Genomic DNA, 17,739 nt, shown 5'->3' on the forward strand with positions numbered 1-17,739 from the left:
TTTATAACAATTTGAGAAGGCTGCACATCTGGTTCCAGGCTTGGGACAGGAAGTTGAAAAGAGCATCACAAGAGTGGTGTTTGCACTGTTGTCAGAGTGCAAGTTATGACACCGTGACAGGAAGCACAATTGGAAGCTCAGTCTGGGAGAAAACAAGAGTCCTTCAGTCCAGTCCCCCAAATTGCAGATTGATATTTTAGTGCACGTTAGGGTCCGTTTTGCCTGGACTCTAAACGTATTTGCTGCATGCGTTCTTTGGTTATTGGACTTTGAAAATGAGACCTGCGCCTCCTTGACGTGCTCACCTTGAAGCGTCTATTGAAAACCAGGAAGTCTCAGTATGCAAACGTCTTGCACATGCTCAGTAGCACTCCCAGTAGAAGTCAACCAGGCAAATCAAGCAGGTGCCAAAGAGGTGATTTTCCAGAGGAACGTCCAATTTTTGGGGCTCTTTTCAAAAGACATTCCAAAAGTAGTGTTTGCTTGGTTGTTTTTTTTCTAATTGACTGTTTTAGCCCAGAGCGATCAGTCGATCTCGTATGTCGGGCAACAAACTAGAGTCATAATGAGGGCTCTCTGAACCTAGTTTGCAGCCACCAAAACCAGCCAGTGCTGCTACCACATGCCCCAGTGGCCTAATGGATAAGGCACTGGCCTCCTAAGCCAGGTATTGTGGGTTCGAGTCCCATCTGGGGTGCTCTCAATCGAGGAAGTGACCGTTTCGGCCCAGTGTAACGCCATTGGCAAGACATCTGCCGGTAGGCAAGGTTTTTTTTTTACGCCAGGAATCAATTCCACTCGAAATCCATGTCCCAAAACCACCCCTTTAAGCATGGCTCTACAAGCTTGCATGGGAATCACAAAGCTTTCCACACGCCTATTTTGAAAGAAAAAACAGACAATTGGCTTGTGGACTGAAAAGGCTTCAAGCGAACTTTGGTCAAGCTACCTTTCTTAATGTGCAAGAAGCCTTTTCATCAATTTTCGCTGTCCCACAGAGGAGCGTTAAGGTTGCAAGTGAGAAAACAAGAAAACCGAGTGTAAGCTGACACCAGCACGAAGCTCCAGTGGCGCAATCGGTTAGCGCACGGTACTTATAAGGCAGTATTTGTTGAGCAATGCCGAGGTTGTGAGTTCAAGCCTCACCTGGAACACTTCCCTTTAAGCTTTCAAGTTTTATTTGAAAGATTTTTTTAAGGGATAATGTGCAGGAATATATTTTCTCCAATATTTTCATTAGTAGACGTTAACACGGCTTAATGAAGCACTGACCGCGGTTAAGAACTGCTGGGAGAGTTCATGGTTCCAAACCAACCAACAGCGATTCCCTGGTGGTCTAGTGGCTAGGATTCGGCGCTCTCACCGCCGCGGCCCGGGTTCGATTCCCGGTCAGGGAACGTTTTTAATAAAGTACAGCAAAGATGAGGAGAAATGTTTACATGGAGAGGAGCAGAGAAGTTGGTCCGAATGGTCCCGCGAGCTTTTCTAACAAGTTGAAAAGTCTGCGCATCTGATTTCAAGTTTTAATCCTGAGAGATTAATATTGGAACAAGGAATTTTACAATCTTCAAGGAGTCTCTCTCATTTGGCATGGTGCCAAAAGTTTGGCAAAAAGCATAAATGGTGCTAATCTTTAAAACGAGACCAAAATCCCCGCCACTGGATGAAAGACTTAGTGAGCCTCAACATCTGTGGTGTGGAAGTTATTTGAAAGATTTTTAAGGGATAATGTGCAAGGATATATTGTCTCCCACCTTATCAGTAGTAGACGTGAACACGGCTCAATGAAGGACTGATCGCGGTTAAGAACTGCTGGGAGAGCTCATGGCTTCAGAGCACTCGCCAGCGATTCCCTGGTGGTCTAGTGGCTAGGATTCGCCGCTCTCACCGCCGCGGCCCGGGTTCGATTCCCGGTCAGGGAAGGTTTTTAATAAAGCACAACAAAGATGAGGAGAAATGTTTACATAAAGAGGAGCAGAGAAGTTGGTCCGAATGGCCCCGCAAGCTTTTATAACAATTTGAGAAGGCTGCACATCTGGTTCCAGGCTTGGGACAGGAAGTTGAAAAGAGCATCACAAGAGTGGTGTTTGCACTGTTGTCAGAGTGCAAGTTATGACACCGTGACAGGAAGCACAATTGGAAGCTCAGTCTGGGAGAAAACAAGAGTCCTTCAGTCCAGTCCCCCAAATTGCAGATTGATATTTTAGTGCACGTTAGGGTCCGTTTTGCCTGGACTCCAAACGTATTTGCTGCATGCGTTCTTTGGTTATTGGACTTTGAAAATGAGACCTGCGCCTCCTTGACGTGCTCACCTTGAAGCGTCTATTGAAAACCAGGAAGTCTTAGTATGCAAACGTCTTGCACATGCTCAGTAGCACTCCCAGTAGAAGTCAACCAGGCAAATCAAGCAGGTGCCAAAGAGGTGATTTTCCAGAGGAATGTCCAATTTTTGGGGCTCTTTTCAAAAGACATTCCAAAAGTAGTGTTTGCTTGGTTGTTTTTTTTTCTAATTGACTGTTTTAGCCCAGAGCGATCAGTCGATCTCGTATGTCGGGCAACAAACTAGAGTCATAATGAGGGCTCTCTGAACCTAGTTTGCAGCCACCAAAACCAGCCAGTGCTGCTACCACATGCCCCAGTGGCCTAATGGATAAGGCACTGGCCTCCTAAGCCAGGGATTGTGGGTTCGAGTCCCATCTGGGGTGCTCTCAAGTGACCGTTTCGGCCCAGTGTAATGCCATTGGCAAGACATCTGGCGGTAGGCAAGGTTTTTTTTTTCCGCCAGGAATCAATTCCACTCGAAATCCATGTCCCAAAACCACCCCTTTAAGCATGGCTCTACAAGCTTGCATGGGAATCACAAAGCTTTCCACACGCCTATTTTGAAAGAAAAAACAGACAATTGGCTTGTGGACTGAAAAGGCTTCAAGCGAACTTTGGTCAAGCTACCTTTCTTAATGTGCAAGAAGCCTTTTCATCAATTTTCGCTGTCCCACAGAGGAGCGTTAAGGTTGCAAGTGAGAAAACAAGAAAACCGAGTGTAAGCTGACACCAGCACAACGCTCCAGTGGCGCAATCGGTTAGCGCGCGGTACTTATAAGGCAGTATTTGTTGAGCAATGCCGAGGTTGTGAGTTCAAGCCTCACCTGGAGCACTTCCCTTTAAGCTTTCAAGTTTTATTTGAAAGATTTTTTTAAGGGATAATGTGCAGGAATATATTTTCTCCAATATTTTCATTAGTAGACGTTAACACGGCTTAATGAAGCACTGACCGCGGTTAAGAACTGCTGGGAGAGTTCATGGTTCCAAAGCAACCGACAGCGATTCCCTGGTGGTCTAGTGGCTAGGATTCGGCGCTCTCGCCGCCGCGGCCCGGGTTCGATTCCCGGTCAGGGAATGTTTTTAATAAAGTACAGCAAAGATGAGGAGAAATGTTTACATGGAGAGGAGCAGAGAAGTTGGTCCGAATGGTCCCGCGAGCTTTTCTAACAAGTTGAAAAGTCTGCGTATCTGATTTCAAGTTTTAATCCTGAGAGATTAATATTGGAACAAGGAATTTTACAATCTTCAAGGAGTCTCTCTCATTTGGCATGGTGCCAAAAGTTTGGCAAAAAGCATAAATGGTGCTAATCTTTAAAACGAGACCAAAATCCCCGCCACTGGATGAAAGACTTAGTGAGCCTCAACATCTGTGGTGTGGAAGTTATTTGAAAGATTTTTAAGGGATAATGTGCAAGGATATATTGTCTCCCACCTTATCAGTAGTAGACGTGAACACGGCTCAATGAAGGACTGATCGCGGTTAAGAACTGCTGGGAGAGCTCATGGCTTCAGAGCACTCGCCAGCGATTCCCTGGTGGTCTAGTGGCTAGGATTCGGCGCTCTCACCGCCGCGGCCCGGGTTTGATTCCCGGTCAGGGAAGGTTTTTAATAAAGCACAACAAAGATGAGGAGAAATGTTTACATAAAGAGGAGCAGAGAAGTTGGTCCGAATGGCCCCGCAAGCTTTTATAACAATTTGAGAAGGCTGCACATCTGGTTCCAGGCTTGGGACAGGAAGTTGAAAAGAGCATCACAAGAGTGGTGTTTGCACTGTTGTCAGAGTGCAAGTTATGACACCGTGACAGGAAGCACAATTGGAAGCTCAGTCTGGGAGAAAACAAGAGTCCTTCAGTCCAGTCCCCCAAATTGCAGATTGATATTTTAGTGCACGTTAGGGTCCGTTTTGCCTGGACTCTAAACGTATTTGCTGCATGCGTTCTTTGGTTATTGGACTTTGAAAATGAGACCTGCGCCTCCTTGACGTGCTCACCTTGAAGCGTCTATTGAAAACCAGGAAGTCTCAGTATGCAAACGTCTTGCACATGCTCAGTAGCACTCCCAGTAGAAGTCAACCAGGCAAATCAAGCAGGTGCCAAAGAGGTGATTTTCCAGAGGAACGTCCAATTTTTGGGGCTCTTTTCAAAAGACATTCCAAAAGTAGTGTTTGCTTGGTTGTTTTTTTTCTAATTGACTGTTTTAGCCCAGAGCGATCAGTCGATCTCGTATGTCGGGCAACAAACTAGAGTCATAATGAGGGCTCTCTGAACCTAGTTTGCAGCCACCAAAACCAGCCAGTGCTGCTACCACATGCCCCAGTGGCCTAATGGATAAGGCACTGGCCTCCTAAGCCAGGTATTGTGGGTTCGAGTCCCATCTGGGGTGCTCTCAATCGAGGAAGTGACCGTTTCGGCCCAGTGTAACGCCATTGGCAAGACATCTGCCGGTAGGCAAGGTTTTTTTTTTACGCCAGGAATCAATTCCACTCGAAATCCATGTCCCAAAACCACCCCTTTAAGCATGGCTCTACAAGCTTGCATGGGAATCACAAAGCTTTCCACACGCCTATTTTGAAAGAAAAAACAGACAATTGGCTTGTGGACTGAAAAGGCTTCAAGCGAACTTTGGTCAAGCTACCTTTCTTAATGTGCAAGAAGCCTTTTCATCAATTTTCGCTGTCCCACAGAGGAGCGTTAAGGTTGCAAGTGAGAAAACAAGAAAACCGAGTGTAAGCTGACACCAGCACGAAGCTCCAGTGGCGCAATCGGTTAGCGCACGGTACTTATAAGGCAGTATTTGTTGAGCAATGCCGAGGTTGTGAGTTCAAGCCTCACCTGGAACACTTCCCTTTAAGCTTTCAAGTTTTATTTGAAAGATTTTTTTAAGGGATAATGTGCAGGAATATATTTTCTCCAATATTTTCATTAGTAGACGTTAACACGGCTTAATGAAGCACTGACCGCGGTTAAGAACTGCTGGGAGAGTTCATGGTTCCAAACCAACCAACAGCGATTCCCTGGTGGTCTAGTGGCTAGGATTCGGCGCTCTCACCGCCGCGGCCCGGGTTCGATTCCCGGTCAGGGAACGTTTTTAATAAAGTACAGCAAAGATGAGGAGAAATGTTTACATGGAGAGGAGCAGAGAAGTTGGTCCGAATGGTCCCGCGAGCTTTTCTAACAAGTTGAAAAGTCTGCGCATCTGATTTCAAGTTTTAATCCTGAGAGATTAATATTGGAACAAGGAATTTTACAATCTTCAAGGAGTCTCTCTCATTTGGCATGGTGCCAAAAGTTTGGCAAAAAGCATAAATGGTGCTAATCTTTAAAACGAGACCAAAATCCCCGCCACTGGATGAAAGACTTAGTGAGCCTCAACATCTGTGGTGTGGAAGTTATTTGAAAGATTTTTAAGGGATAATGTGCAAGGATATATTGTCTCCCACCTTATCAGTAGTAGACGTGAACACGGCTCAATGAAGGACTGATCGCGGTTAAGAACTGCTGGGAGAGCTCATGGCTTCAGAGCACTCGCCAGCGATTCCCTGGTGGTCTAGTGGCTAGGATTCGCCGCTCTCACCGCCGCGGCCCGGGTTCGATTCCCGGTCAGGGAAGGTTTTTAATAAAGCACAACAAAGATGAGGAGAAATGTTTACATAAAGAGGAGCAGAGAAGTTGGTCCGAATGGCCCCGCAAGCTTTTATAACAATTTGAGAAGGCTGCACATCTGGTTCCAGGCTTGGGACAGGAAGTTGAAAAGAGCATCACAAGAGTGGTGTTTGCACTGTTGTCAGAGTGCAAGTTATGACACCGTGACAGGAAGCACAATTGGAAGCTCAGTCTGGGAGAAAACAAGAGTCCTTCAGTCCAGTCCCCCAAATTGCAGATTGATATTTTAGTGCACGTTAGGGTCCGTTTTGCCTGGACTCCAAACGTATTTGCTGCATGCGTTCTTTGGTTATTGGACTTTGAAAATGAGACCTGCGCCTCCTTGACGTGCTCACCTTGAAGCGTCTATTGAAAACCAGGAAGTCTTAGTATGCAAACGTCTTGCACATGCTCAGTAGCACTCCCAGTAGAAGTCAACCAGGCAAATCAAGCAGGTGCCAAAGAGGTGATTTTCCAGAGGAACGTCCAATTTTTGGGGCTCTTTTCAAAAGACATTCCAAAAGTAGTGTTTGCTTGGTTGTTTTTTTTTCTAATTGACTGTTTTAGCCCAGAGCGATCAGTCGATCTCGTATGTCGGGCAACAAACTAGAGTCATAATGAGGGCTCTCTGAACCTAGTTTGCAGCCACCAAAACCAGCCAGTGCTGCTACCACATGCCCCAGTGGCCTAATGGATAAGGCACTGGCCTCCTAAGCCAGGGATTGTGGGTTCGAGTCCCTTCTGGGGTGCTCTCAATCAAGCAAGTGACCGTTTCGGCCCAGTGTAACGCCATTGGCAAGACATCTGCCGGTAGGCAAGGTTTTTTTTTACGCCAGGAATCAATTCCACTCGAAATCCATGTCCCAAAACCACCCCTTTAAGCATGGCTCTACAAGCTTGCATGGGAATCACAAAGCTTTCCACACGCCTATTTTGAAAGAAAAAACAGACAATTGGCTTGTGGACTGAAAAGGCTTCAAGCGAACTTTGGTCAAGCTACCTTTCTTAATGTGCAAGAAGCCTTTTCATCAATTTTCGCTGTCCCACAGAGGAGCGTTAAGGTTGCAAGTGAGAAAACAAGAAAACCGAGTGTAAGCTGACACCAGCGTGAAGCTCCAGTGGCGCAATCGGTTAGCGCGCGGTACTTATAAGGCAGTATTTGTTGAGCAATGCCGAGGTTGTGAGTTCATGCCTCACCTGGAACACTTCCCTTTAAGCTTTCAAGTTTTATTTGAAAGATTTTTTTAAGGGATAATGTGCAGGAATATATTTTCTCCAATATTTTCATTAGTAGACGTTAACACGGCTTAATGAAGCACTGACCGCGGTTAAGAACTGCTGGGAGAGTTCATGGTTCCAAACCAACCAACAGCGATTCCCTGGTGGTCTAGTGGCTAGGATTCGGCGCTCTCACCGCCGCGGCCCGGCTTCGATTCCCGGTCAGGGAACGTTTTTAATAAAGTACAGCAAAGATGAGGAGAAATGTTTACATGGAGAGGAGCAGAGAAGTTGGTCCGAATGGTCCCGCGAGCTTTTCTAACAAGTTGAAAAGTCTGCGCATCTGATTTCAAGTTTTAATCCTGAGAGATTAATATTGGAACAAGGAATTTTACAATCTTCAAGGAGTCTCTCTCATTTGGCATGGTTCCAAAAGTTTGGCAAAAAGCATAAATGGTGCTAATCTTTAAAACGAGACCAAAATCCCCGCCACTGGATGAAAGACTTAGTGAGCCTCAACATCTGTGGTGTGGAAGTTATTTGAAAGATTTTTAAGGGATAATGTGCAAGGATATATTGTCTCCCACCTTATCAGTAGTAGACGTGAACACGGCTCAATGAAGGACTGATCGCGGTTAAGAACTGCTGGGAGAGCTCATGGCTTCAGAGCACACGCCAGCGATTCCCTGGTGGTCTAGTGGCTAGGATTCGGCGCTCTCACCGCCGCGGCCCGGGTTCGATTCCCGGTCAGGGAAGGTTTTTAATAAAGCACAACAAAGATGAGGAGAAATGTTTACATAAAGAGGAGCAGAGAAGTTGGTCCGAATGGCCCCGCAAGCTTTTATAACAATTTGAGAAGGCTGCACATCTGGTTCCAGGCTTGGGACAGGAAGTTGAAAAGAGCATCACAAGAGTGGTGTTTGCACTGTTGTCAGAGTGCAAGTTATGACACCGTGACAGGAAGCACAATTGGAAGCTCAGTCTGGGAGAAAACAAGAGTCCTTCAGTCCAGTCCCCCAAATTGCAGATTGATATTTTAGTGCACGTTAGGGTCCGTTTTGCCTGGACTCCAAACGTATTTGCTGCATGCGTTCTTTGGTTATTGGACTTTGAAAATGAGACCTGCGCCTCCTTGACGTGCTCACCTTGAAGCGTCTATTGAAAACCAGGAAGTCTTAGTATGCAAACGTCTTGCACATGCTCAGTAGCACTCCCAGTAGAAGTCAACCAGGCAAATCAAGCAGGTGCCAAAGAGGTGATTTTCCAGAGGAACGTCCAATTTTTGGGGCTCTTTTCAAAAGACATTCCAAAAGTAGTGTTTGCTTGGTTGTTTTTTTTTCTAATTGACTGTTTTAGCCCAGAGCGATCAGTCGATCTCGTATGTCGGGCAACAAACTAGAGTCATAATGAGGGCTCTCTGAACCTAGTTTGCAGCCACCAAAACCAGACAGTGCTGCTACCACATGCCCCAGTGGCCTAATGGATAAGGCACTGGCCTCCTAAGCCAGGGATTGTGGGTTCGAGTCCCATCTGGGGTGCTCTCAATCGAGCAAGTGACCGTTTCGGCCCAGTGTAACGCCATTGGCAAGACATCTGCCGGTAGGCAAGGTTTTTTTTTACGCCAGGAATCAATTCCACTCGAAATCCATGTCCCAAAACCACCCCTTTAAGCATGGCTCTACAAGCTTGCATGGGAATCACAAAGCTTTCCACACGCCTATTTTGAAAGAAAAAACAGACAATTGGCTTGTGGACTGAAAAGGCTTCAAGCGAACTTTGGTCAAGCTACCTTTCTTAATGTGCAAGAAGCCTTTTCATCAATTTTCGCTGTCCCACAGAGGAGCGTTAAGGTTGTAAGTGAGAAAACAAGAAAACCGAGTGTAAGCTGACACCAGCACGAAGCTCCAGTGGTGCAATCGGTTAGCGCGCGGTACTTATAAGGCAGTATTTGTTGAGCAATGCCGAGGTTGTGAGTTCAAGCCTCACCTGGAGCACTTCCCTTTAAGCTTTCAAGTTTTATTTGAAAGATTTTTTTAAGGGATAATGTGCAGGAATATATTTTCTCCAATATTTTCATTAGTAGACGTTAACACGGCTTAATGAAGCACTGACCGCGGTTAAGAACTGCTGGGAGAGTTCATGGTTCCAAACCAACCAACAGCGATTCCCTGGTGGTCTAGTGGCTAGGATTCGGCGCTCTCACCTCCGCGGCCCGGGTTCGATTCCCGGTCAGGGAACGTTTTCAATAAAGTACAGCAAAGATGAGGAGAAATGTTTACATGGAGAGGAGCAGAGAAGTTGGTCCGAATGGTCCCGCGAGCTTTTCTAACAAGTTGAAAAGTCTGCGCATCTGATTTCAAGTTTTAATCCTGAGAGATTAATATTGGAACAAGGAATTTTACAATCTTCAAGGAGTCTCTCTCATTTGGCATGGTGCCAAAAGTTTGGCAAAAAGCATAAATGGTGCTAATCTTTAAAACGAGACCAAAATCCCCGCCACTGGATGAAAGACTTAGTGAGCCTCAACATCTGTGGTGTGGAAGTTATTTGAAAGATTTTTAAGGGATAATGTGCAAGGATATATTGTCTCCCACCTTATCAGTAGTAGACGTGAACACGGCTCAATGAAGGACTGATCGCGGTTAAGAACTGCTGGGAGAGCTCATGGCTTCAGAGCACTCGCCAGCGATTCCCTGGTGGTCTAGTGGTTAGGATTCGGCGCTCTCACCGCCGCGGCCCGGGTTCGATTCTCGGTCAGGGAAGGTTTTTAATAAAGCACAACAAAGATGAGGAGAAATGTTTACATAAAGAGGAGCAGAGAAGTTGGTCCGAATGGCCCCGCAAGCTTTTATAACAATTTGAGAAGGCTGCACATCTGGTTCCAGGCTTGGGAAAGGAAGTTGAAAAGAGCATCACAAGAGTGGTGTTTGCACTGTTGTCAGAGTGCAAGTTATGACACCGTGACAGGAAGCACAATTGGAAGCTCAGTCTGGGAGAAAACAAGAGTCCTTCAGTCCAGTCCCCCAAATTGCAGATTGATATTTTAGTGCACGATATGGGTCCGTTTTGCCTGGACTCCAAACGTATTAGCTGCATGCGTTCTTTGGTTATTGGACTTTGAAAATGAGACCTGCGCCTCCTTGACGTGCTCACCTTGAAGCGTCTATTGAAAACCAGGAAGTCTTAGTATGCAAACATCTTGCACATGCTCAGTAGCACTCCCAGTAGAAGTCAACCAGGCAAATCAAGCAGGTGCCAAAGAGGTGATTTTCCAGAGGAACGTCCAATTTTTGGGGCTCTTTTCAAAAGACATTCCAAAAGTAGTGTTTGCTTGGTTGTTTTTTTTTCTAATTGACTGTTTTAGCCCAGAGCGATCAGTCGATCTCGTATGTCGGGCAACAAACTAGAGTCATAATGAGGGCTCTCTGAACCTAGTTTGCAGCCACCAAAACCAGCCAGTGCTGCTACCACATGCCCCAGTGGCCTAATGGATAAGGCACTGGCCTCCTAAGCCAAGGATTGTGAGTTCGAGTCCCATCTGGGGTGCTCTCAATCGAGCAAGTGACTGTTTCGGCCCAGTGTAACGCCATTGGCAAGACATCTGCCGGTAGGCAAGGTTTTTTTTTACGCCAGGAATCAATTCCACTCGAAATCCATGTCCCAAAACCACCCCTTTAAGCATGGCTCTACAAGCTTGCATGGGAATCACAAAGCTTTCCACACGCCTATTTTGAAAGAAAAAACAGACAATTGGCTTGTGGACTGAAAAGGCTTCAAGCGAACTTTGGTCAAGCTACCTTTCTTAATGTGCAAGAAGCCTTTTCATCAATTTTCGCTGTCCCACAGAGGAGCGTTAAGGTTGCAAGTGAGAAAACAAGAAAACCGAGTGTAAGCTGACACCAGCACAAAGCTCCAGTGGCCCAATCAGTTAGCGCGCGGTACTTATAAGGCAGTATTTGTTGAGCAATGCCGAGGTTGTGAGTTCAAGCCTCACCTGGAACACTTCCCTTTAAGCTTTCAAGTTTTATTTGTTAGATTTTTTTAAGGGATAATGTGCAGGAATATATTTTCTCCAATATTTTCATTAGTAGACGTTAACACGGCTTAATGAAGCACTGACCGCGGTTAAGAACTGCTGGGAGAGTTCATGGTTCCAAACCAACCAACAGTGATTCCCTGGTGGTCTAGTGGCTAGGATTCGGCGCTCTCACCGCCGCGGCCCGGGTTTGATTCCCGGTCAGGGAACGCTTTTAATAAAGTACAGTAAAGATGAGGAGAAATGTTTACATGGAGAGGAGCAGAGAAGTTGGTCCGAATGGTCCCGCGAGCTTTTCTAACAAGTTGAAAAGTCTGCGCATCTGATTTCAAGTTTTAATCCTGAGAGATTAATATTGGAACAAGGAATTTTACAATCTTCAAGGAGTCTCTCTCATTTGGCAAAAAGCATAAATGGTGCTAATCTTTAAAATGAGACCAAAATCCCCGCCACTGGATGAAAGACTTAGTGAGCCTCAACATCTGTGGTGTGGAAGTTATTTGAAAGATTTTTAAGGGATAATGTGCAAGGATATATTGTCTCCCACCTTATCAGTAGTAGACGTGAACACGGCTTAATGAAGGACTGATCGCGGTTAAGAACTGCTGGGAGAGCTCATGGCTTCAGAGCACTCGCCAGCGATTCCCTGGTGGTCTAGTGGCTAGGATTCGGCGCTCTCACCGCCGCGGCCCGGGTTCGATTCCCGGTCAGGGAAGGTTTTTAATAAAGCACAACAAAGATGAGGAGAAATGTTTACATAAAGAGGAGCAGAGAAGTTGGTCCGAATGGCCCCGCAAGCTTTTATAACAATTTGAGAAGGCTGCACATCTGGTTCCAGGCTTGGGACAGGAAGTTGAAAAGAGCATCACAAGAGTGGTGTTTGCACTGTTGTCAGAGTGCAAGTTATGACACCGTGACAGGAAGCACAATTGGAAGCTCAGTCTGGGAGAAAACAAGAGTCCTTCAGTCCAGTCCCCCAAATTGCAGATTGATATTTTAGTGCACGTTAGGGTCCGTTTTGCCTGGACTCCAAACGTATTTGCTGCATGCGTTCTTTGGTTATTGGACTTTGAAAATGAGACCTGCGCCTCCTTGACGTGCTCACCTTGAAGCGTCTATTGAAAACCAGGAAGTCTTAGTATGCAAACGTCTTGCACATGCTCAGTAGCACTCCCAGTAGAAGTCAACCAGGCAAATCAAGCAGGTGCCAAAGAGGTGATTTTCCAGAGGAACGTCCAATTTTTGGGGCTCTTTTCAAAAGACATTCCAAAAGTAGTGTTTGCTTGGTTGTTTTTTTTTCTAATTGACTGTTTTAGCCCAGAGCGATCAGTCGATCTCGTATGTCGGGCAACAAACTAGAGTCATAATGAGGGCTCTCTGAACCTAGTTTGCAGCCACCAAAACCAGCCACTGCTGCTACCACATGCCCCAGTGGCCTAATGGATAAGGCACTGGCCTCCTAAGCCAGGGATTGTGGGTTCGAGTCCCATCTGGGGTGCTCTCAATCGAGCAAGTGACTGTTTCGGCCCAGTGTAACGCCATTGGCAAGACATCTGCCGGTAGGCAAGGTTTTTTTTTACGCCAGGAATCAATTCCACTCGAAATCCATGTCCCAAAACCACCCCTTTAAGCATGGCTCTACAAGCTTGCATGGGAATCACAAAGCTTTCCACACGCCTATTTTGAAAGAAAAAACAGACAATTGGCTTGTGGACTGAAAAGGCTTCAAGCGAACTTTGGTCAAGCTACCTTTCTTAATGTGCAAGAAGCCTTTTCATCAATTTTCGCTGTCCCACAGAGGAGCGTTAAGGTTGCAAGTGAGAAAACAAGAAAACCGAGTGTAAGCTGACACCAGCACGAAGCTCCAGTGGCGCAATCGGTTAGCGCGCGGTACTTATAAGGCAGTATTTGTTGAGCAATGCCGAGGTTGTGAGTTCAAGCCTCACCTGGAACACTTCCCTTTAAGCTTTCAAGTTTTATTTGAAAGATTTTTTTAAGGGATAATGTGCAGGAATATATTTTCTCCAATATTTTCATTAGTAGACGTTAACACGGCTTAATGAAGCACTGACCGCGGTTAAGAACTGCTGGGAGAGTTCATGGTTCCAAACCAACCAACAGCGATTCCCTGGTGGTCTAGTGGCTAGGATTCGGCGCTCTCACCGCCGCGGCCCGGGTTCGATTCCCGGTCAGGGAACGTTTTTAATAAAGTACAGCAAAGATGAGGAGAAATGTTTACATGGAGAGGAGCAGAGAAGTTGGTCCGAATGGTCCCGCGAGCTTTTCTAACAAGTTGAAAAGTCTGCGCATCTGATTTCAAGTTTTAATCCTGAGAGATTAATATTGGAACAAGGAATTTTACAATCTTCAAGGAGTCTCTCTCATTTGGCATGGTGCCAAAAGTTTGGCAAAAAGCATAAATGGTGCTAATCTTTAAAACGAGACCAAAATCCCCGCCACTGGATGAAAGACTTAGTGAGCCTCAACATCTGTGGTGTGGAAGTTATTTGAAAGATTTTTAAGGGATAATGTGCAAGGATATATTGTCTCCCACCTTATCAGTAGTAGACGTGAACACGGCTCAATGAAGGACTGATCGCGGTTAAGAACTGCTGGGAGAGCTCATGGCTTCAGAGCACGCGCCAGCGATTCCCTGGTGGTCTAGTGGCTAGGATTCGGCGCTCTCACCGCCGCGGCCCGGGTTCGATTCCCGGTCGGGGAAGGTTTTTAATAAAGCACAACAAAGATGAGGAGAAATGTTTACATAAAGAGGAGCAGAGAAGTTGGTCCGAATGGCCCCGCAAGCTTTTATAACAATTTGAGAAGGCTGCACATCTGGTTCCAGGCTTGGGACAGGAAGTTGAAAAGAGCATCACAAGAGTGGTGTTTGCACTGTTGTCAGAGTGCAAGTTATGACACCGTGACAGGAAGCACAATTGGAAGCTCAGTCTGGGAGAAAACAAGAGTCCTTCAGTCCAGTCCCCCAAATTGCAGATTGATATTTTAGTGCACGTTAGGGTCCGTTTTGCCTGGACTCCAAACGTATTTGCTGCATGCGTTCTTTGGTTATTGGACTTTGAAAATGAGACCTGCGCCTCCTTGACGTGCTCACCTTGAAGCGTCTATTGAAAACCAGGAAGTCTTAGTATGCAAACGTCTTGCACATGCTCAGTAGCACTCCCAGTAGAAGTCAACCAGGCAAATCAAGCAGGTGCCAAAGAGGTGATTTTCCAGAGGAACGTCCAATTTTTGGGGCTCTTTTCAAAAGACATTCCAAAAGTAGTGTTTGCTTGGTTGTTTTTTTTTCTAATTGACTGTTTTAGCCCAGAGCGATCAGTCGATCTCGTATGTCGGGCAACAAACTAGAGTCATAATGAGGGCTCTCTGAACCTAGTTTGCAGCCACCAAAACCAGCCAGTGCTGCTACCACATGCCCCAGTGGCCTAATGGATAAGGCACTGGCCTCCTAAGCCAGGGATTGTGGGTTCGAGTCCCATCTGGGGTGCTCTCAATAGAGCAAGTGACCGTTTCGGCCCAGTATAACGCCATTGGCAAGACATCTGCCGGTAGGCAAGGTTTTTTTTTACGCCAGGAATCAATTCCACTCGAAATCCATGTCCCAAAACCACCCCTTTAAGCATGGCTCTACAAGCTTGCATGGGAATCACAAAGCTTTCCACACGCCTATTTTGAACGAAAAAACAGACAATTGGCTTGTGGACTGAAAAGGCTTCAAGCGAACTTTGGTCAAGCTACCTTTCTTAATGTGCAAGAAGCCTTTTCATCAATTTTCGCTGTCCCACAGAGGAGCGTTAAGGTTGCAAGTGAGAAAACAAGAAAACCGAGTGTAAGCTGACACCAGCACAAAGCTCCAGTGGCGCAATCGGTTAGCGCACGGTACTTATAAGGCAGTATTTGTTGAGCAATGCCGAGGTTGTGAGTTCAAGCCTCACCTGGAGCACTTCCCTTTAATCTTTCAAGTTTTATTTGAAAGATTTTTTTAAGGGATAATGTGCAGGAATATATTTTCTCCAATATTTTCATTAGTAGACGTTAACACGCCTTAATGAAGCACTGACCGCGGTTAAGAACTGCTGGGAGAGTTCATGGTTCCTAAAGCAACCAACAGCGATTCCCTGGTGGTCTAGTGGCTAGGATTCGGCGCTCTCACCGCCGCGGCCCGGGTTCGATTCCCGGTCAGGGAACGTTTTTAATAAAGTACAGCAAAGATGAGGAGAAATGTTTACATGGAGAGGAGCAGAGAAGTTGGTCCGAATGGTCCCGCGAGCTTTTCTAACAAGTTGAAAAGTCTGCGCATCTGATTTCAAGTTTTAATCCTGAGAGATTAATATTGGAACAAGGAATTTTACAATCTTCAAGGAGTCTCTCTCATTTGGCATGGTGCCAAAAGTTTGGCAAAAAGCATAAATGGTGCTAATCTTTAAAACGAGACCAAAATCCCCGCCACTGGATGAAAGACTTAGTGAGCCTCAACATCTGTGGTGTGGAAGTTATTTGAAAGATTTTTAAGGGATAATGTGCAAGGATATATTGTCTCCCACCTTATCAGTAGTAGACGTGAACACGGCTCAATGAAGGACTGATCGCGGTTAAGAACTGCTGGGAGAGCTCATGGCTTCAGAGCACCCGCCAGCGATTCCCTGGTGGTCTAGTGGCTAGGATTCGGCGCTCTCACCGCCGCGGCCCGGGTTCGATTCCCGGTCGGGGAAGGTTTTTAATAAAGCACAACAAAGATGAGGAGAAATGTTTACATAAAGAGGAGCAGAGAAGTTGGTCCGAATGGCCCCGCAAGCTTTTATAACAATTTGAGAAGGCTGCACATCTGGTTCCAGGCTTGGGACAGGAAGTTGAAAAGAGCATCACAAGAGTGGTGTTTGCACTGTTGTCAGAGTGCAAGTTATGACACCGTGACAGGAAGCACAATTGGAAGCTCAGTCTGGGAGAAAACAAGAGTCCTTCAGTCCAGTCCCCCAAATTGCAGATTGATATTTTAGTGCACGTTAGGGTCCGTTTTGCCTGGACTCCAAACGTATTTGCTGCATGCGTTCTTTGGTTATTGGACTTTGAAAATGAGACCTGCGCCTCCTTGACGTGCTCACCTTGAAGCGTCTATTGAAAACCAGGAAGTCTTAGTATGCAAACGTCTTGCACATGCTCAGTAGCACTCCCTGTAGAAGTCAACCAGGCAAATCAAGCAGGTGCCAAAGAGGTGATTTTCCAGAGGAACGTCCAATTTTTGGGGCTCTTTTCAAAAGACATTCCAAAAGTAGTGTTTGCTTGGTTGTTTTTTTTTCTAATTGACTGTTTTAGCCCAGAGCGATCAGTCGATCTCGTATGTCGGGCAACAAACTAGAGTCATAATGAGGGCTCTCTGAACCTAGTTTGCAGCCACCAAAACCAGCCAGTGCTGCTACCACATGCCCCAGTGGCCTAATGGATAAGGCACTGGCCTCCTAAGCCAGGGATTGTGGGTTTGAGTCCCATCTGGGGTGCTCTCAATCGAGCAAGTGACCGTTTCGGCCCAGTGTAACACCATTGGCAAGACATCTGCCGGTAGGCAAGGTTTTTTTTTACGCCAGGAATCAATTCCACTCGAAATCCATGTCCCAAAACCACCCCTTTAAGCATGGCTCTACAAGCTTGCATGGGAATCACAAAGCTTTCCACACGCCTATTTTGAAAGAAAAAACAGACAATTGGCTTGTGGACTGAAAAGGCTTCAAGCGAACTTTGGTCAAGCTACCTTTCTTAATGTGCAAGAAGCCTTTTCATCAATTTTCGCTGTCCCACAGAGGAGCGTTAAGGTTGCAAGTGAGAAAACAAGAAAACCGAGTGTAAGCTGACACCAGCACGAAGCTCCAGTGGCGCAATCGGTTAGCGCGCGGTACTTATAAGGCAGTATTTGTTGAGCGATGCCGAGGTTGTGAGTTCAAGCCTCACCTGGAGCACTTCCCTTTAAGCTTTCAAGTTTTATTTGAAAGATTTTTTTAAGGGATAATGTGCAGGAATATATTTTCTCCAATATTTTCATTAGTAGACGTTAACATGGCTTAATGAAGCACTGACCGCGGTTAAGAACTGCTGGGAGAGTTCATGGTTCCTAAACCAACCGACAGCGATTCCCTGGTGGTCTAGTGGCTAGGATTCGGCGCTCTCACCGCCGCGGCCCGGGTTCGATTCCCGGTCAGGGAACGTTTTTAATAAAGTACAGCAAAGATGAGGAGAAATGTTTACATGGAGAGGAGCAGAGAAGTTGGTCCGAATGGTCCCGCGAGCTTTTCTAACAAGTTGAAAAGTCTGCGCATCTGATTTCAAGTTTTAATCCTGAGAGATTAATATTGGAACAAGGAATTTTACAATCTTCAAGGAGTCTCTCTCATTTGGCATGGTGCCAAAAGTTTGGCAAAAAGCATAAATGGTGCTAATCTTTAAAACGAGACCAAAATCCCCGCCACTGGATGAAAGACTTAGTGAGCCTCAACATCTGTGGTGTGGAAGTTA

At 46.0% G+C, this 17,739-nt stretch overlaps 23 non-coding genes across 23 annotated transcripts; all 23 read left to right on the forward strand.

The window, feature by feature from the left end:
* The first annotated feature begins 624 nt into the window (after positions 1-624).
* TRNAR-CCU (transfer RNA arginine (anticodon CCU)) lies at positions 625-697 on the forward strand. Its single transcript has one exon. It is a non-coding gene; the product is annotated as a tRNA-Arg (tRNA).
* Positions 698-1,061: 364 nt separating this feature from the next.
* Positions 1,062-1,154, forward strand: TRNAI-UAU (transfer RNA isoleucine (anticodon UAU)). The gene is given in 2 exon segments: positions 1,062-1,099; positions 1,119-1,154. It is a non-coding gene; the product is annotated as a tRNA-Ile (tRNA).
* A 171-nt stretch (positions 1,155-1,325) lies between these two features.
* Positions 1,326-1,397, forward strand: TRNAE-CUC (transfer RNA glutamic acid (anticodon CUC)). Its single transcript has one exon. It is a non-coding gene; the product is annotated as a tRNA-Glu (tRNA).
* A 1,235-nt stretch (positions 1,398-2,632) lies between these two features.
* Positions 2,633-2,705, forward strand: TRNAR-CCU (transfer RNA arginine (anticodon CCU)). Its single transcript has one exon. It is a non-coding gene; the product is annotated as a tRNA-Arg (tRNA).
* A 356-nt stretch (positions 2,706-3,061) lies between these two features.
* TRNAI-UAU (transfer RNA isoleucine (anticodon UAU)) lies at positions 3,062-3,154 on the forward strand. The gene is given in 2 exon segments: positions 3,062-3,099; positions 3,119-3,154. It is a non-coding gene; the product is annotated as a tRNA-Ile (tRNA).
* A 1,477-nt stretch (positions 3,155-4,631) lies between these two features.
* TRNAR-CCU (transfer RNA arginine (anticodon CCU)) lies at positions 4,632-4,704 on the forward strand. The gene has a single exon. It is a non-coding gene; the product is annotated as a tRNA-Arg (tRNA).
* A 364-nt stretch (positions 4,705-5,068) lies between these two features.
* Positions 5,069-5,161, forward strand: TRNAI-UAU (transfer RNA isoleucine (anticodon UAU)). The gene is given in 2 exon segments: positions 5,069-5,106; positions 5,126-5,161. It is a non-coding gene; the product is annotated as a tRNA-Ile (tRNA).
* A 171-nt stretch (positions 5,162-5,332) lies between these two features.
* TRNAE-CUC (transfer RNA glutamic acid (anticodon CUC)) lies at positions 5,333-5,404 on the forward strand. Its single transcript has one exon. It is a non-coding gene; the product is annotated as a tRNA-Glu (tRNA).
* Positions 5,405-6,639: 1,235 nt separating this feature from the next.
* TRNAR-CCU (transfer RNA arginine (anticodon CCU)) lies at positions 6,640-6,712 on the forward strand. The gene has a single exon. It is a non-coding gene; the product is annotated as a tRNA-Arg (tRNA).
* A 363-nt stretch (positions 6,713-7,075) lies between these two features.
* On the forward strand, positions 7,076-7,168 carry TRNAI-UAU (transfer RNA isoleucine (anticodon UAU)). Its single transcript is given in 2 exon segments — positions 7,076-7,113; positions 7,133-7,168. It is a non-coding gene; the product is annotated as a tRNA-Ile (tRNA).
* A 696-nt stretch (positions 7,169-7,864) lies between these two features.
* TRNAE-CUC (transfer RNA glutamic acid (anticodon CUC)) lies at positions 7,865-7,936 on the forward strand. Its single transcript has one exon. It is a non-coding gene; the product is annotated as a tRNA-Glu (tRNA).
* Positions 7,937-8,646: 710 nt separating this feature from the next.
* Positions 8,647-8,719, forward strand: TRNAR-CCU (transfer RNA arginine (anticodon CCU)). Its single transcript has one exon. It is a non-coding gene; the product is annotated as a tRNA-Arg (tRNA).
* Positions 8,720-9,082: 363 nt separating this feature from the next.
* TRNAI-UAU (transfer RNA isoleucine (anticodon UAU)) lies at positions 9,083-9,175 on the forward strand. Its single transcript is given in 2 exon segments — positions 9,083-9,120; positions 9,140-9,175. It is a non-coding gene; the product is annotated as a tRNA-Ile (tRNA).
* A 2,685-nt stretch (positions 9,176-11,860) lies between these two features.
* Positions 11,861-11,932, forward strand: TRNAE-CUC (transfer RNA glutamic acid (anticodon CUC)). Its single transcript has one exon. It is a non-coding gene; the product is annotated as a tRNA-Glu (tRNA).
* A 710-nt stretch (positions 11,933-12,642) lies between these two features.
* Positions 12,643-12,715, forward strand: TRNAR-CCU (transfer RNA arginine (anticodon CCU)). The gene has a single exon. It is a non-coding gene; the product is annotated as a tRNA-Arg (tRNA).
* Positions 12,716-13,078: 363 nt separating this feature from the next.
* TRNAI-UAU (transfer RNA isoleucine (anticodon UAU)) lies at positions 13,079-13,171 on the forward strand. Its single transcript is given in 2 exon segments — positions 13,079-13,116; positions 13,136-13,171. It is a non-coding gene; the product is annotated as a tRNA-Ile (tRNA).
* A 171-nt stretch (positions 13,172-13,342) lies between these two features.
* Positions 13,343-13,414, forward strand: TRNAE-CUC (transfer RNA glutamic acid (anticodon CUC)). Its single transcript has one exon. It is a non-coding gene; the product is annotated as a tRNA-Glu (tRNA).
* A 1,235-nt stretch (positions 13,415-14,649) lies between these two features.
* Positions 14,650-14,722, forward strand: TRNAR-CCU (transfer RNA arginine (anticodon CCU)). Its single transcript has one exon. It is a non-coding gene; the product is annotated as a tRNA-Arg (tRNA).
* A 363-nt stretch (positions 14,723-15,085) lies between these two features.
* On the forward strand, positions 15,086-15,178 carry TRNAI-UAU (transfer RNA isoleucine (anticodon UAU)). Its single transcript is given in 2 exon segments — positions 15,086-15,123; positions 15,143-15,178. It is a non-coding gene; the product is annotated as a tRNA-Ile (tRNA).
* Positions 15,179-15,350: 172 nt separating this feature from the next.
* TRNAE-CUC (transfer RNA glutamic acid (anticodon CUC)) lies at positions 15,351-15,422 on the forward strand. Its single transcript has one exon. It is a non-coding gene; the product is annotated as a tRNA-Glu (tRNA).
* A 1,235-nt stretch (positions 15,423-16,657) lies between these two features.
* Positions 16,658-16,730, forward strand: TRNAR-CCU (transfer RNA arginine (anticodon CCU)). The gene has a single exon. It is a non-coding gene; the product is annotated as a tRNA-Arg (tRNA).
* A 363-nt stretch (positions 16,731-17,093) lies between these two features.
* On the forward strand, positions 17,094-17,186 carry TRNAI-UAU (transfer RNA isoleucine (anticodon UAU)). Its single transcript is given in 2 exon segments — positions 17,094-17,131; positions 17,151-17,186. It is a non-coding gene; the product is annotated as a tRNA-Ile (tRNA).
* A 172-nt stretch (positions 17,187-17,358) lies between these two features.
* Positions 17,359-17,430, forward strand: TRNAE-CUC (transfer RNA glutamic acid (anticodon CUC)). Its single transcript has one exon. It is a non-coding gene; the product is annotated as a tRNA-Glu (tRNA).
* Positions 17,431-17,739: the final 309 nt, after the last annotated feature.

Source organism: Spea bombifrons, chromosome 4 (genome assembly GCF_027358695.1).
Source record: "Spea bombifrons isolate aSpeBom1 chromosome 4, aSpeBom1.2.pri, whole genome shotgun sequence".
NCBI classification, from domain to species: Eukaryota; Metazoa; Chordata; class Amphibia; order Anura; family Pelobatidae; genus Spea; species Spea bombifrons.